Genomic DNA, 12,270 nt, shown 5'->3' with positions numbered 1-12,270 from the left:
GGTGGGGGGGGGATAGAGAATATGCTCCTTATTTGTCTCCCACAGAAGGCAGACGTCCAATCCAACCTCTTCAATGTCAGATGGATTTACTTGGCGAGTTGTGTCCTTCCCCCTCTCCTCAGTGTGTGTAAATGTACGTATCTTTCAAGTCCTTCATTTCCCAGAAAAGAGCTGGAGATTTATGAGTGCAAGAGCTGCCGCGAGCGACATCTCCAGAGAAGGATGAGTGTTTTCCTGCAAACAGTTGTGGGGGAGGAGGAGGTGGGGAGGCACTGCTGTGTGTGCGTGGGAGGACAGCTCCCATAGAAACACTATCCAGCAACAGTGGAAGGAGCGTCATCAAGGGGAGGTGATCTGCGAGGCCCGGAGGAGGCGTGTTTCTGAGAAAAGGCCCACGAGGCCCGCAGAGCTGTGATTGACAGTCAGCTCTGCTGATTACTGCCCCTCGGGGAGCGACTCCTGAGAACAGCTGCTGCAGCAAACTCCCCCTGAACTGTTGCTAACGTCAACCGGCGCGCCTGACGTCTCGCCAACTGGGTTCAAACTCCACTCGTCAGCTAAAGCCTAAACGTGGCAAAATGCCAGAGAAGAGGCGCAAGGCTGCATGCTAGCTGAGCCAACAGCTACTATTTATAAAGAAGAAAACAAGAACCACAAGCTAATAAAGCTAAATGTTAGCAAAAGGTTAGCTACAAATAAAAGTAGCAACTGCAAGGGAAAAGTGACAAGATCTCTTGTTGGCTGAAAATAAGAACATGAGCTACAAGGAGCAAAATATGAGCTTAAAAGAGCTAAATGCTACATTAAAGCTACAACGTGGTAAATGTCAGCTAGGAGGCCCTAAACTCTTGCTACAAGAAGATACATCCAGCTAAAAGTAAAAGAAGGAGCTACATGCTAAAATCAGCTAAATGCTAGCTACATGTAGAAAAACAAAGATAACACTAGCTAAAAGTAGCAAAGGGCTAGCTACAAGCTAAGTACCATAGAACACACACTTCAAGCTAAAAGGAGCAAAATATGAGCTAAAAGGAGCTAAATGCTACATTAAAGCTACAACGAGGTAAATGTCAGCTAGGAGACCCTAAACTCTTGCTTCAAGAATTTACATCTAGCTAAAAGTAAAAAAGGAGCTACATACTAAAATCAGCTGAAATGCGACCTATGCGCAGAAAAACAAAGATAACACTAGCTAAATGTAGCAAAGGGCTAGCTACAAGCTAAATATAATAGAACACACACTTCATGCTTAAAGGAGCAAAATAAAAGCCAGTAGCTAGCATTGTACCTAAATGCTACAAGTAGCAAAAGCTACAAGACATAAGTAGCAAAGGACTAACAAGCTAAAAGTTGCTACAGGCTTAAAGGAGCTAAAGCTACATACTAAGGAGAAGAATTATGATGAGATAAAAGGTGCAAGACAAGCTACAGGTTCTAAAGAGCTAAGCAAGAGCTGCAAGCTAAAAGGAGCTATACGTTAGCTACATGGTGACGTGTTATTTTATGTAGAAATATTTATAAATGTTACATTTTTCTGCATTTTGTAAGTAACGTCGGCCCCACAAATGGAAGATCTGTTATATAACTAGAGGTCAGATGATTCTGTTGTATCTGTACATATTTACACTCAGAAAGTGATTTGTTTACATTGAGTGCAGACCCGCATGTCAGAATTGTATATCTGGAGAACTGCAGGAGTGAATTCTTTCAAACTGCTCCATCAAGATGAACGTTTTTATATTTGATTTGGTAGTTTGCAATGAGAGGACAATCCTGCCGAGCAGACAAGCAGCCGAGGCCCTTCATCCTGCCGCCACCGGGTGTGGACGTGAGCAGCGACAGTGACTTCATGGTGGGTTGTGTAAGAGCGCGGGGCGAGGCCTGAAAACCGAGCCGTGTGAGACAAACGAAAGTGCTGATGAGTTGAAAACAGAGCCAGTGTTTCTGAAGGATATAAACCCCCCGGTTCAGATGTCGGCGAGGACAGACGGACTCCAAACTCATGGACAGTATGTGTCGAAGGGTCAGCTCTGAGGGGAGGGGCTGTAGGTTCATGGGGTTGAGGAAGGGATCTTTTCCAGCGGAGAGAGAGAGAGAGAAAGGTCGCAGTGTAAGCTGATAAAGGCAGGAGGCAGAGCTTTCAGGCCAGCGAGTCAGCTGACGCTTGCAGCTGTGTTTGGAACATCAATATGAGCCTTGTTCAGCCTCCACCCCCCTCCCTCATCTGCTAACTCGGCATCCCCTCTCCTCCTCCTTTTTCCATCACGCTGTTTCCTTTTTTTTTTCTTTTTCTTTTTTTTCCCCTCCCAGCTCTGATTTAYGAAAGTAGGGCATGTGCCCATAACTGCTGCATCAAGACACATAGCTGAGCCTCCAGAGGCACTGAGGCTCTGTTTACATCAGCCCAGACAAATGCACCGCGTTGCACAATCACTACAGGCGAGCCATGTTATATAAAGCACACCGCCATATTGGCTCTGCTGGGGTTTTTTTTTTCTTGTTTGTTTTTGTTTTCTCCGCTCGGAAAACACCGAACCGCACGAATCTGCCTCTTTAGCCAGAGACTGACTCAGTCTGCAGGAGTGGAGAGGTTAGTGAAGACAAGCAGAAACAAAATCTGCACTTTTACTTTTTCTTTCTCATATCCACGGTTCACTGCTGGACTGAAAGATGTGTTCCTAACAGATGTTCAAAACAAAAGAAACTGGCAGGTCATGTTGATGAGGATGAGGAAAGCTGTCCTTGAGTTCATGATTTCATCTGTTTGTAGCAGTGGTTGGCCCAGATTACCAAAAGCTTAATTAATAATTCTCTAAAAATTCTTACTTCAACTAAAAGTAAGCTGCCAAACAAATAAAAAAATAGTGAAAACTAATGCAAATCACAAATTTGTGGAAATTAATGCTACCCACTATAAGGGAAAAAAGTGGGAGCTAGCACTAATTGCTAAACGAATAAAATATTTGTTGAAGCTAACGCTAAACAGCTAAACAGATAAGAATAAGTGGAAGCTAACATTACCCACTAAACAAATTAAAAAGTTTAGTGGAATCTAATGCTAAATTACAAAAAAATTAGTGGAAGGTAACGCTAACAGATAAAAACAATTAGTGAAAGCTAATGCTATTCGCAAAAAAAATATTAACAACTAAACAGATTTAAAATGTTGAAAGCTAATGCTTACTGCTAAATAAATAAAAAATAGTGGAAATTTATGTTAACTGCTAAACAGATAAAAAATGTTAGGTGAAGCTAATGCTAAACTGCTACAAAGGAATTAAAAAAATGTTGAAGCTAATGCTTAATGCTAAATAAATAAAAACAGTTATTGGAAGCTAAGCTGCTAAACAGACACAAACAATTGGTGGCAGCTTATGCTAAAACACTAAACGGATAGAAAATTAGTTGAAGCTAGCTCTAACTGCTAAGACGGCCTGTTGCGTGTCTTCATTTCCGTCCAGTTGAAGACTGGTGAGACTGACATAAACCCGATTTAAAGGGTGGCTCAGTTGGTAGAGCTGATGCCTCTCAGCAAGAAGGTTGCCGGATCAAATCCTGGCCTGGGGACATTTCTGGTTAGAGTGTGCATGTTTTCTATGGGCACTCCAACTTGTCTCGTTTGTCTCAATGTGTGGTCCTGTGATGGACTTGCGACCTGTCCAGGGTGTACCCCGCCCCTCGCACTGTGACTGCTGGATATGGGCACCTGTGACCCTGAAAGGAAGAAGCTGGTACAGATGCATTGATGGATGATTTAAAGCAGTGTTTCCCAAAGTTGGGGTCGGGACCCAAAGTGGGGTCCTGAAACATCAAGGTGGGGTCCTGACAAGATTTTCTGAATTAATTACATTTTTGCCTTAGTTGTTACAAAGGAGTGAGGTGAGAATATTTAAAATGGATAAATTTAGTATAAAAATATTGTTACCATGCCCATGTTTAGTTGACCTGATACAAATGTTTATCATCCAAAAATAGTTGGTGGCACAGGTCTCTGCTACTATTATTTTGTGGGTCAAAAGCTGAAACGTTTGGGAACCAAGTTGGGCTTGGGACCCAATTATGGGTCATGAAGCACCTTGGATAATCTCCAGAAATCAATTTAAAGGGTAATAAAATAATTGCTGATGTAATATTTTCCCTATAAAATTACAAAAACACAAAATAAGTATTTATAGTTGTGTACAAGCTGTTTGGATTGTCAAAAAGCCAGTGTTTTTAGGGTTATTAACGAAGTTTGTGTCCTCGGACCAGTAATATTTGGGGTCACAAGTTTTTGCCATGGATATTTTGTGGGTCAGAAGATAAAAAGTTTGGGAACCACTGCTTTAAAGGATCATTTGTGGTAAATCGGCCAATCCAAACTAGAGTTATAGCTCCGCCTAATATTTCCAGGTTAGCCCTTTCAGAATAAAAGCATTTCTTTGATCCAGTTTGTATTTTTTAGGGATGCACTGATATGAAAATTTCAGCCGATATCGATATCCGATATAATTATTGCTGTTATGTCTGATAACTGATATTTACCGATATTACATAAACACACAAATTATATTATGCATGTATGCACAAACACACTTGGGTCTCTTTTTTGATACCGTAAATAAATGACCAGACCTCTGACTTGGTTCCCTACTTCAGTTATTCCTGGCTGCGCAGCATCAATATCACTATCATGACCAAACAGATGCCRCTCAACCAACCATCTCCYCTCCCAAAACAGAAACACAAAGTTAAAAAGTGGGAAATCAATATCAGATGTTAATATCGGCCCAGTTTTACATATCGGACCGATACCGATATTAATGCCGATACATCGTGCATCACTAATATTTTTATAAAGTTAGTGGTTAACGTTAGCTTCCACTTATTTTATACGTGAAAAAAAAGCTAATCCACTAAATGAGAAGGTAGTTCCGCTATTAGCAGATTAGCGTAACTGTACCCACCACTGGCAGCAGGTAGATTACAGAACTGCTTTGTTTTCAGTTAAAGATGAGGATCTGTGTATTTTAGATACATTTGATGGTTCTTTGTGTTTTAAACTGGGCATAGTTCCTATTTTGGGGAGCTTTTTTTGTTAGTTTTAACATATTACAGAATATATTTTAACACGCAGATGGGTTCAGGGTAGGGTGGGGTTCTCTTAAAACGTTGCTGATTCAGCACCGTGAACTAACAGGATCCTAATTTTCACCTGAAGTCTCTTGAAAACGATGGKTTTTTTTTGCCATCTGATGATGATTCCTTACAGGTTTGACAGGAGATTATTTCTCTTTAATAGGAAACACATCACTTACTCTGGCGAGGGTTTGCGTGTTTGTTTCCCAGAGACCTAAACTTTGCTTTGAGATGCGCCCAAGTCTTAATATTTTCTGGCAGGAAGAAACAGTGAGAAGTGTTTTTTTTTTTTCTTCTATTTGTTCCATCCAGAGCTCTAACCTAAATAAGTCTTTTTTTAAACCCTCAGAGATACTTCTTTCCCCCTCTCATGCTTCCAGTCTTTGTTGCCGGCTGCAGTCTTTGTAGAAATCCTCCTCCTCTCCCTCATAACTCAGCTGTTACTTGGCAACGTGGTCCCAGCTGGACCCAGCATCAGCAGCGTTGCTGTGGAAACAGAACGCACACACGCAGACATGATAAACACGACGGCTCTTTTTTTTTTCCTTGGTTTTCCAGAAAGCTGCAGAGCAACACACACACACACGATAAAAAAAGGCCACGTGTGTATTCAGCTCGGCGCCAAAAGCATCCATCAAAGGAGGCGAGCTGGGGTGAATCAAAGCAGGGATGATTGGCGGTTTGATCGCACGCACCTGCAGCATATTTACATCTGCGTTCCTGGGATTAAAAAATAAGGGGAGGGGGATGATTTTTAATTCTTTTATTGATCCCAGCTTGCATCACCGCACAGCCCAGATCAACTCGCCGCACTGACTGTACGGTTCCAGGAAACAAGCCAGCTCCGCCTCCTCCTCCACCGTCGCTGTGCTCCGGTTAGCGCCCACATCTGTCGTCATGGCAACCCGATCCATCACATGCATGGGGATCAATTGATTCATTGTTGAGCGAGAGACGCAGCCCCCCTCCCCCCCTCTGCTTCCAGCTCACGTCTACTCGCTCTTGCCTTCGAGCATCCATTATTGACATCTACTCCTGCAGAGAAGTCGAGCTTCCCTCGTAGAAATATATTTGAGCTTTTTTCAGTTTCTCAGGAAAATAAAGACGTGTTTAGTTGACTGATGTGGAAGAAACTAAGCCTTAAGGTCTAATGTGAAGGATTGAACATCACCTGCTGCCTTTTTTATGGCAGAGTTGTAATTCAAGATGGCCGCCACAGCTGTTAATGCTGGGATTATACGTTGAGATTGACTTTGAGCTACAAAACTAAACMTGGCCTCATTCTGATCCTACTGACGTAGATGTGTGTCAGAAATTGTCTTTTTGTTCTCCTTTAACCTTTTTTCTCAGGGGTATGCGTCAACTATCATGTGATTGGTCGAATCTTTGTTGTGGGCGTATCCTTAGGAGTTCTTAGACAAACAAAAAAACTATCGCTCTGCTGTCAGCTTGAGCAGAGGGTAACAGACAAAGCCAAAAAGTKGCAAAATAATAACTAGAAATTGCAACACATTAGCTTAAATGGCATAATGCTAACTAGAAAGCTAAAACTCAAGCTGAAAGCTAAATGTAGCAAAAGGTGAAATTGATCTCATAGTTGCAAAAAACAAATGACGTAAATACATAACTAAGTAACGTAACTAAAAAAAGCTAATTGCTAGCTAAGATTAACAAAATACAAACAAAATGCTAAAATGCAAACTGTAGGTTAACAGTAGTGAAACACTATCCAAAAGTAACAAAATGCTAAAAATGGCAAAAAGCTAGTTAAAATCTGCAGAATACTAGCTATAAGTAGCTAAACGTGTAAGTAGACAAATATAGTAAATTCTCAAGTGTCAAAACACATTTTCAACACTAGCTAAAAAGCAAGCTGAAAGCCAGCAAAATGTAGCAAGCTAAAAGTTGTTTACATACTAGCTAAAGGTAAGCTAAAGTGGTAAGACACCAACTAGAAATAATAAAATGTAGCAAAATTCAAGCTAAAACTAGTTGGAAAGCTAAAATACAAACTGCAAGCTAAATGTAGTAAAAGATTGTCAAAGTCTCGCAAAATGTAGCAAAACACTAGCTAAAAGTGAGCAAAAAGTGGCAAAATGCTAACTAGAAATTGCAAAACATTAGCAAAAATGGCATAATGCTAACTAGAAAGCTAAAACTCAAGCTGAAAGCTAAATGTAGCAAAAAGTGAGATTGATCTTATAGTTGCTAAGAAAAAGTGATGTAAATACATAAAAAATGCAACCGAAAAAAGCAAATTGCTAGCCAAAATTAACAAAATACTATCCAAAASTAGCAAAATGCTAAAAATGGTAAAAAGCTAGTTAAAATCTGTAGCTAAATATAGAAAATGCTCAAGTGTCAAACCACCTATTCAACACTAACTAAAAAGCAAGCTGAAATCTAGCTAAAGGTAGCAAAATGTAGCAATCTAAAAGCAGTTTCCATACTAGCTAAAGGTAAGTTAAAGTGGTAAGACACCAACTAGAAATGACAAAATGCAAGCTTATGTAGYAAAATTCAAGCTAAAACTAGTTGGAAAGCTAAAATGCAAGCTAAATGTAGTAAAAGATTGTCAAATTCTAGAAAAATGTAGCAAAACACCAGCTAAAAGTGAGCAAAAAGTGGCAAAACGCTAACTAGAAATTTCAAAGCTCTGAAATCAGAAAATTACATGTAGGGAAAACAGCTAAATGTATCAAAATGCTAGATTGAGCTAAAAGTAGCAAAAAAATAAAACAAGCAACTAAACCTTAGTAAAGAGTAGCAAAATGCCAGCTAAAACGAACAAAATGCTAGCTAACAGCTAATGCAGGYTATGTAATTTCTCTTTGGGATCAATAAAGTAATTTTGAATTGRATGGTGAAAGCCTTATTAAAGGCTGCAGGACACTAGCTATAAGTAGCYAAACAGTCGCAAAAACCAGCTGAATTCTGAATTTTATCATCTTTTAGCGAACGTCCACACAGATCAAGACGTTATGTAAACATCAGATATGTGAAATGGTTCTACGTGCAAAACAAAAACACAAATCTGACAGAAACACTATCGCTCTGCCTTCACCTACAGCGGCGGGCGACAGCGAGCGCAGGTCGCGACTCAAAAACTGCAGAAAGGGGGAAACTGGAGAGAGGAGCGCTCTGGGGTGTGTGTCTTTCTTGTGCAGACAGGATAAATTAGCGTCAGACGAAGCCTAAAGAAGGGAGGGGTAAATGTAACGTGACATCCGAAGCCTGTTCAAAACACCGTTTCCCAGAGCGGGGCATTTCTTAGCTGCAGGCGAAGACGCGCTTTGATTCCCGTCCACTGTCTGGCTGCACACCTAAGCAGAGCCTGCAGGCGCTGGGGTGGACGGGGGGGAGCGCCGGTTTCCGAGGAAAATAGGAAGACAAATGAACGTTGTAGGAAAATGTGCGCTAAATGGATGATGTCAGCTGCAGCACTTTGACATTTTAATGTCATCTCTAAGGGAATTACATCATTACCCCAACCCCACCCCCACCTCCCCCTTTCCAGGCCCTGCTCAATGCTGGGAAACCTCTTAATGGATGTCAACAAGCCATCCCTCTGGAAGAAAGAAGCCGTGGGGGTTGGGGAGGCGGGCAGAGCGGGAGAGCTTTTCTCTGAAGCTTGCCAGCGAGCCGTCATGTAACAGATAGGTCTCACTCCGACCGTCATCTGGACTAAAAGCCTATGCAACGTTTCCTCGSCGCAGGATTAACTCAATCTGAGCCGGCGTCGGCCCGCATCAAACAAAGTGCACTCATCTGCAGMTCCACTTTCCTCCGGTCGCTTCCTGTTGACCTTAAACGGCTCAGTGTGGAAGAAACCTCGCCGTGGAGCTGCTGCTTCGTGCATTTATAATCTCAGTGAGCGTCAACTTGGCAGCCGGAGAAGTCTCCGCAACCGCTGCGTTCTTTTTAAATTTGATGAGATGTCAGTGTTGCCACCTAGAGATCCGACACCGCATCCGGTAATTAATTCATTAATCATCAGCAGGTCCAGGAATGCAGGCTTTCCAGGTGAAAATGAGAGGAAAAGACCTGCGTGTGGCTGACTCGTCCAGCTCTTACAATCTCCTCAGACGAGAACAAATCACTTCAACATGATTTATTTAAACACCAATCACTAATTCACAGCTAAAGAAGGCTGAAAGAAGCAAAACACTAACTCAAAATGAGGTAAAATTAGMAACATGCTAGCTACAAACAAGATAAAAGTAGCAAAACTTTAAGGCAGCAAAATGCTAACTAAAGCTAACTACAAAGCTGAAAGCTAAAAGTAGTACAAAGCTAACAAAGCTGATTAAAAGTAGCAAAACAATACTTAGAACTAGCAAAATGTTAGCTAAACAACTAAGGCAAGCTAAAAGCTATGGTAGTAAAATTTTAACTAAAGTTGTAAATCAYCATTTAAAACTAGCTACAAAGCTAAAAGTCAAAACTAATTTATTACTAGCTAAATGCGTCAAGCTAAAAACAGTAAAACACTAGTTAAAGGTAAGCTAAAAGTGGCCAAATACCAACTAGAAATAACAAAATGCAAGCTTACGTAGCAACTAGCTAGAAAGTTGAAAGACTAGTTTAAAGCTAAATGAAAGTAAAGGCTGGCTAAAGGTAGTAAAATGTGTAGCAAGTTAAACGTAGAAAAACATTAGCTAAGCTAACTAGAAATTGCATAACACTAGTTGAAATAGCAAAATGCTAAAAGACAAGACGAAAGCTTAATGTAGTAAAATAATGAAGTAGCAAAATACCTTTATAAAACTAGCAACAAAGCTAAAACACACTGGAAGCTCAATTTAGTAAAACGCTGGATTGAGCTAACAAAATGCTTGCTAAAAGCTAATATGCAAACCAAAAGGTAACAGTTGCCAAAAGTAGCTAAATGCTAGAAATGGTAAAGGCTTCTTTAAAACTGCAGAACACAAGCTACAAGTAGTTAAATGTTAGCTAAAACCAGCTTAAATCAGTTTTGAGTTTTTGATGGATACAATGAGGACACAGGTTCACCATCTGAGGAAATCACAAATATACATAAATAAATCATATTTTTAGTCATAAAGTTCCTCTTCTGTTATCTTTCAGCCAACGTCCACACAGATAAAGACATTACGTAAATGTTAAACATGTCTGTGAGCGCAACAAAGACGCTGCATGAATAAAAAACAGGAACCGAATGGGGCAGATAAGCTGCGCTCGCCTCACTGTCACATTTAGCTATGTGTGTGTGTGTGTGTGTGTGTGTGTGTGTGTGTGTGTGTGTGTGTGTGGGGGGGTGATAAGACACGGAGCTCAAAGGCTTCAAACGCTGCGGTTACACAAGATGAAGGCGTCAAACCCACTTTGTAGTGAAGGAGTGGGTGTGTTAGCAGCCGAGCTGCAGGTGAAACAGCTGCAGAGCTCAGAGAAGTTTAAACTGGAGCAGGAGGATTTTTTTTTACTCGTTTCTATTCGCGGCTTCATCATCCTTCAAGGTTTGGATCCGTTTCATTGTTGCCATAAAACACAGCAAGAAAAAAAAACAGGAACGCTGAAGGGAGTGTGAGAGGAGAACAACATGCAGGGGTAAAGAGTGAGTCAACGGTTTCATCACTCTCCAGTCGTAGTTCAGTCAGGAAACAGAAACAAAAATAACAACTTCTGCTAAAAAGAAGGTTAAGCTATTCAGCTGAGCGCTGAATAATTCAGAAGAAATGCTCTGACCTTTAACCTTTTTTGATCCAGGCAAACCCCACTGAGATCACAGATCTCTGTTTCAGGGGAGGCCTGGGCCTGAAGGCAGCCGAAAACTACAAAACTACAAAACTCAGAACAGTAGCTGAAAGCAAAARCTAACACATAATGGCTAAATAAAGCAAAATACTAGTTACACAAAGCAGAAAGCTACATAAATTAGCCAAATTCTATCTGAAAGTATCAAAACATTAGTGTAGCAAAATTAACTAAAAGTAGGAAAGCATTATTGTAGCTAAAAGGAGGAAATATCAAAACACTAGCTAAAAGCAGCAAAACTGGTAGCTAAAAGGTAAATGTAGCTAAATGTTAGCTAAAATGTCAAGAAATGCTAGCTAAATGGTGGAGGTGTTAACACAATGGGTAAGGGGTGGAAGTAGCAAAACACTAGCTAAAAGTAGCAAAATGCTAGTTAAAGGTAGAAATAACAGCAAAATGCTAAATTAGAAAGTAAGAGTTGTAGGAGAATACTAGCTAAAATGTAGAAGTAGCAACAAATGCCAGCTGAAAGATAGAAGTAGCAACAAAATGTTAGCTAAAAGTAGAAGAGCAACAAAATATTAGCTAAAAGATATAAGCAGCAACAAAATATTAGCTAAAGGATATAAGTAGCAACAAAATGCTAGCTAAAAGAAAGAAGTAGCAACAAAATGTTAGCTAAAAGGTAGAAGTAGCAAAAAATAAGAGCTAAAACATAAAGATAGGACCAAAATAGCTTAAGCTAAAATAGGTAAAACTGTAAAAGCCTTAATAATCAATAATTAAACATTAATAAAAATAAAAGTCTGCAGCGGTCACGGCTGTTATTGTCACTAAACTCGGAGCAGAAAGGAAACAGGGGATTGCTACATTCTTGCAGAGGCCCGTTCCTCTGAGCACCACAACAGGGTTATGTACAGTTCCTGCAAGCCCCCCCACCCCGCTTCCTGAGCAGCAGCATGGCCACCCAGACCCCCTCCCCCTAACCTCCACCTCGCTCCAAATACATTATTTACACTTCACCCCTCCCTGCAGCTCAGCGCCAAAGAATCAGGGCAAAGGGAAATAACACCACTGTACCCCCCCTCCCCCACCCCACTCATCCATACCCTCTTACACACAAGCTTACCCCCACCCCTTCCACCACCACCCCACCTGCTCWCTCTTTCCTCATTCTGCAGGATAAAAACACGAGGCAGGGCTGCGACAACGAGGGAAACTCTACACCCCCCCCCCCCCCCCACGTTAAAACCCCTCCTCGTTAATCCCCTCTGACGCGCCTCCTGAGGGCCAGGATTTACTGCAAGTCAACGCAGGAAACCTACAGTGCGCAAAAACAAGCCTGTCTGCCTCCCTTATGGTGTTCAAAGCCTCCGCAGTGCACTGATGGTGAGACAGGAAGGCAGATCACACACACACACACACACACACACACAC

This window comes from Austrofundulus limnaeus, unplaced genomic scaffold, assembly GCF_001266775.1.
Source record: "Austrofundulus limnaeus strain Quisiro unplaced genomic scaffold, Austrofundulus_limnaeus-1.0 Scaffold33, whole genome shotgun sequence".
NCBI lineage: Eukaryota > Metazoa > Chordata > Actinopteri > Cyprinodontiformes > Rivulidae > Austrofundulus > Austrofundulus limnaeus.
The sequence above is the reverse complement of the archived record's forward strand: the minus strand, read 5'-3'. Positions refer to the sequence as shown.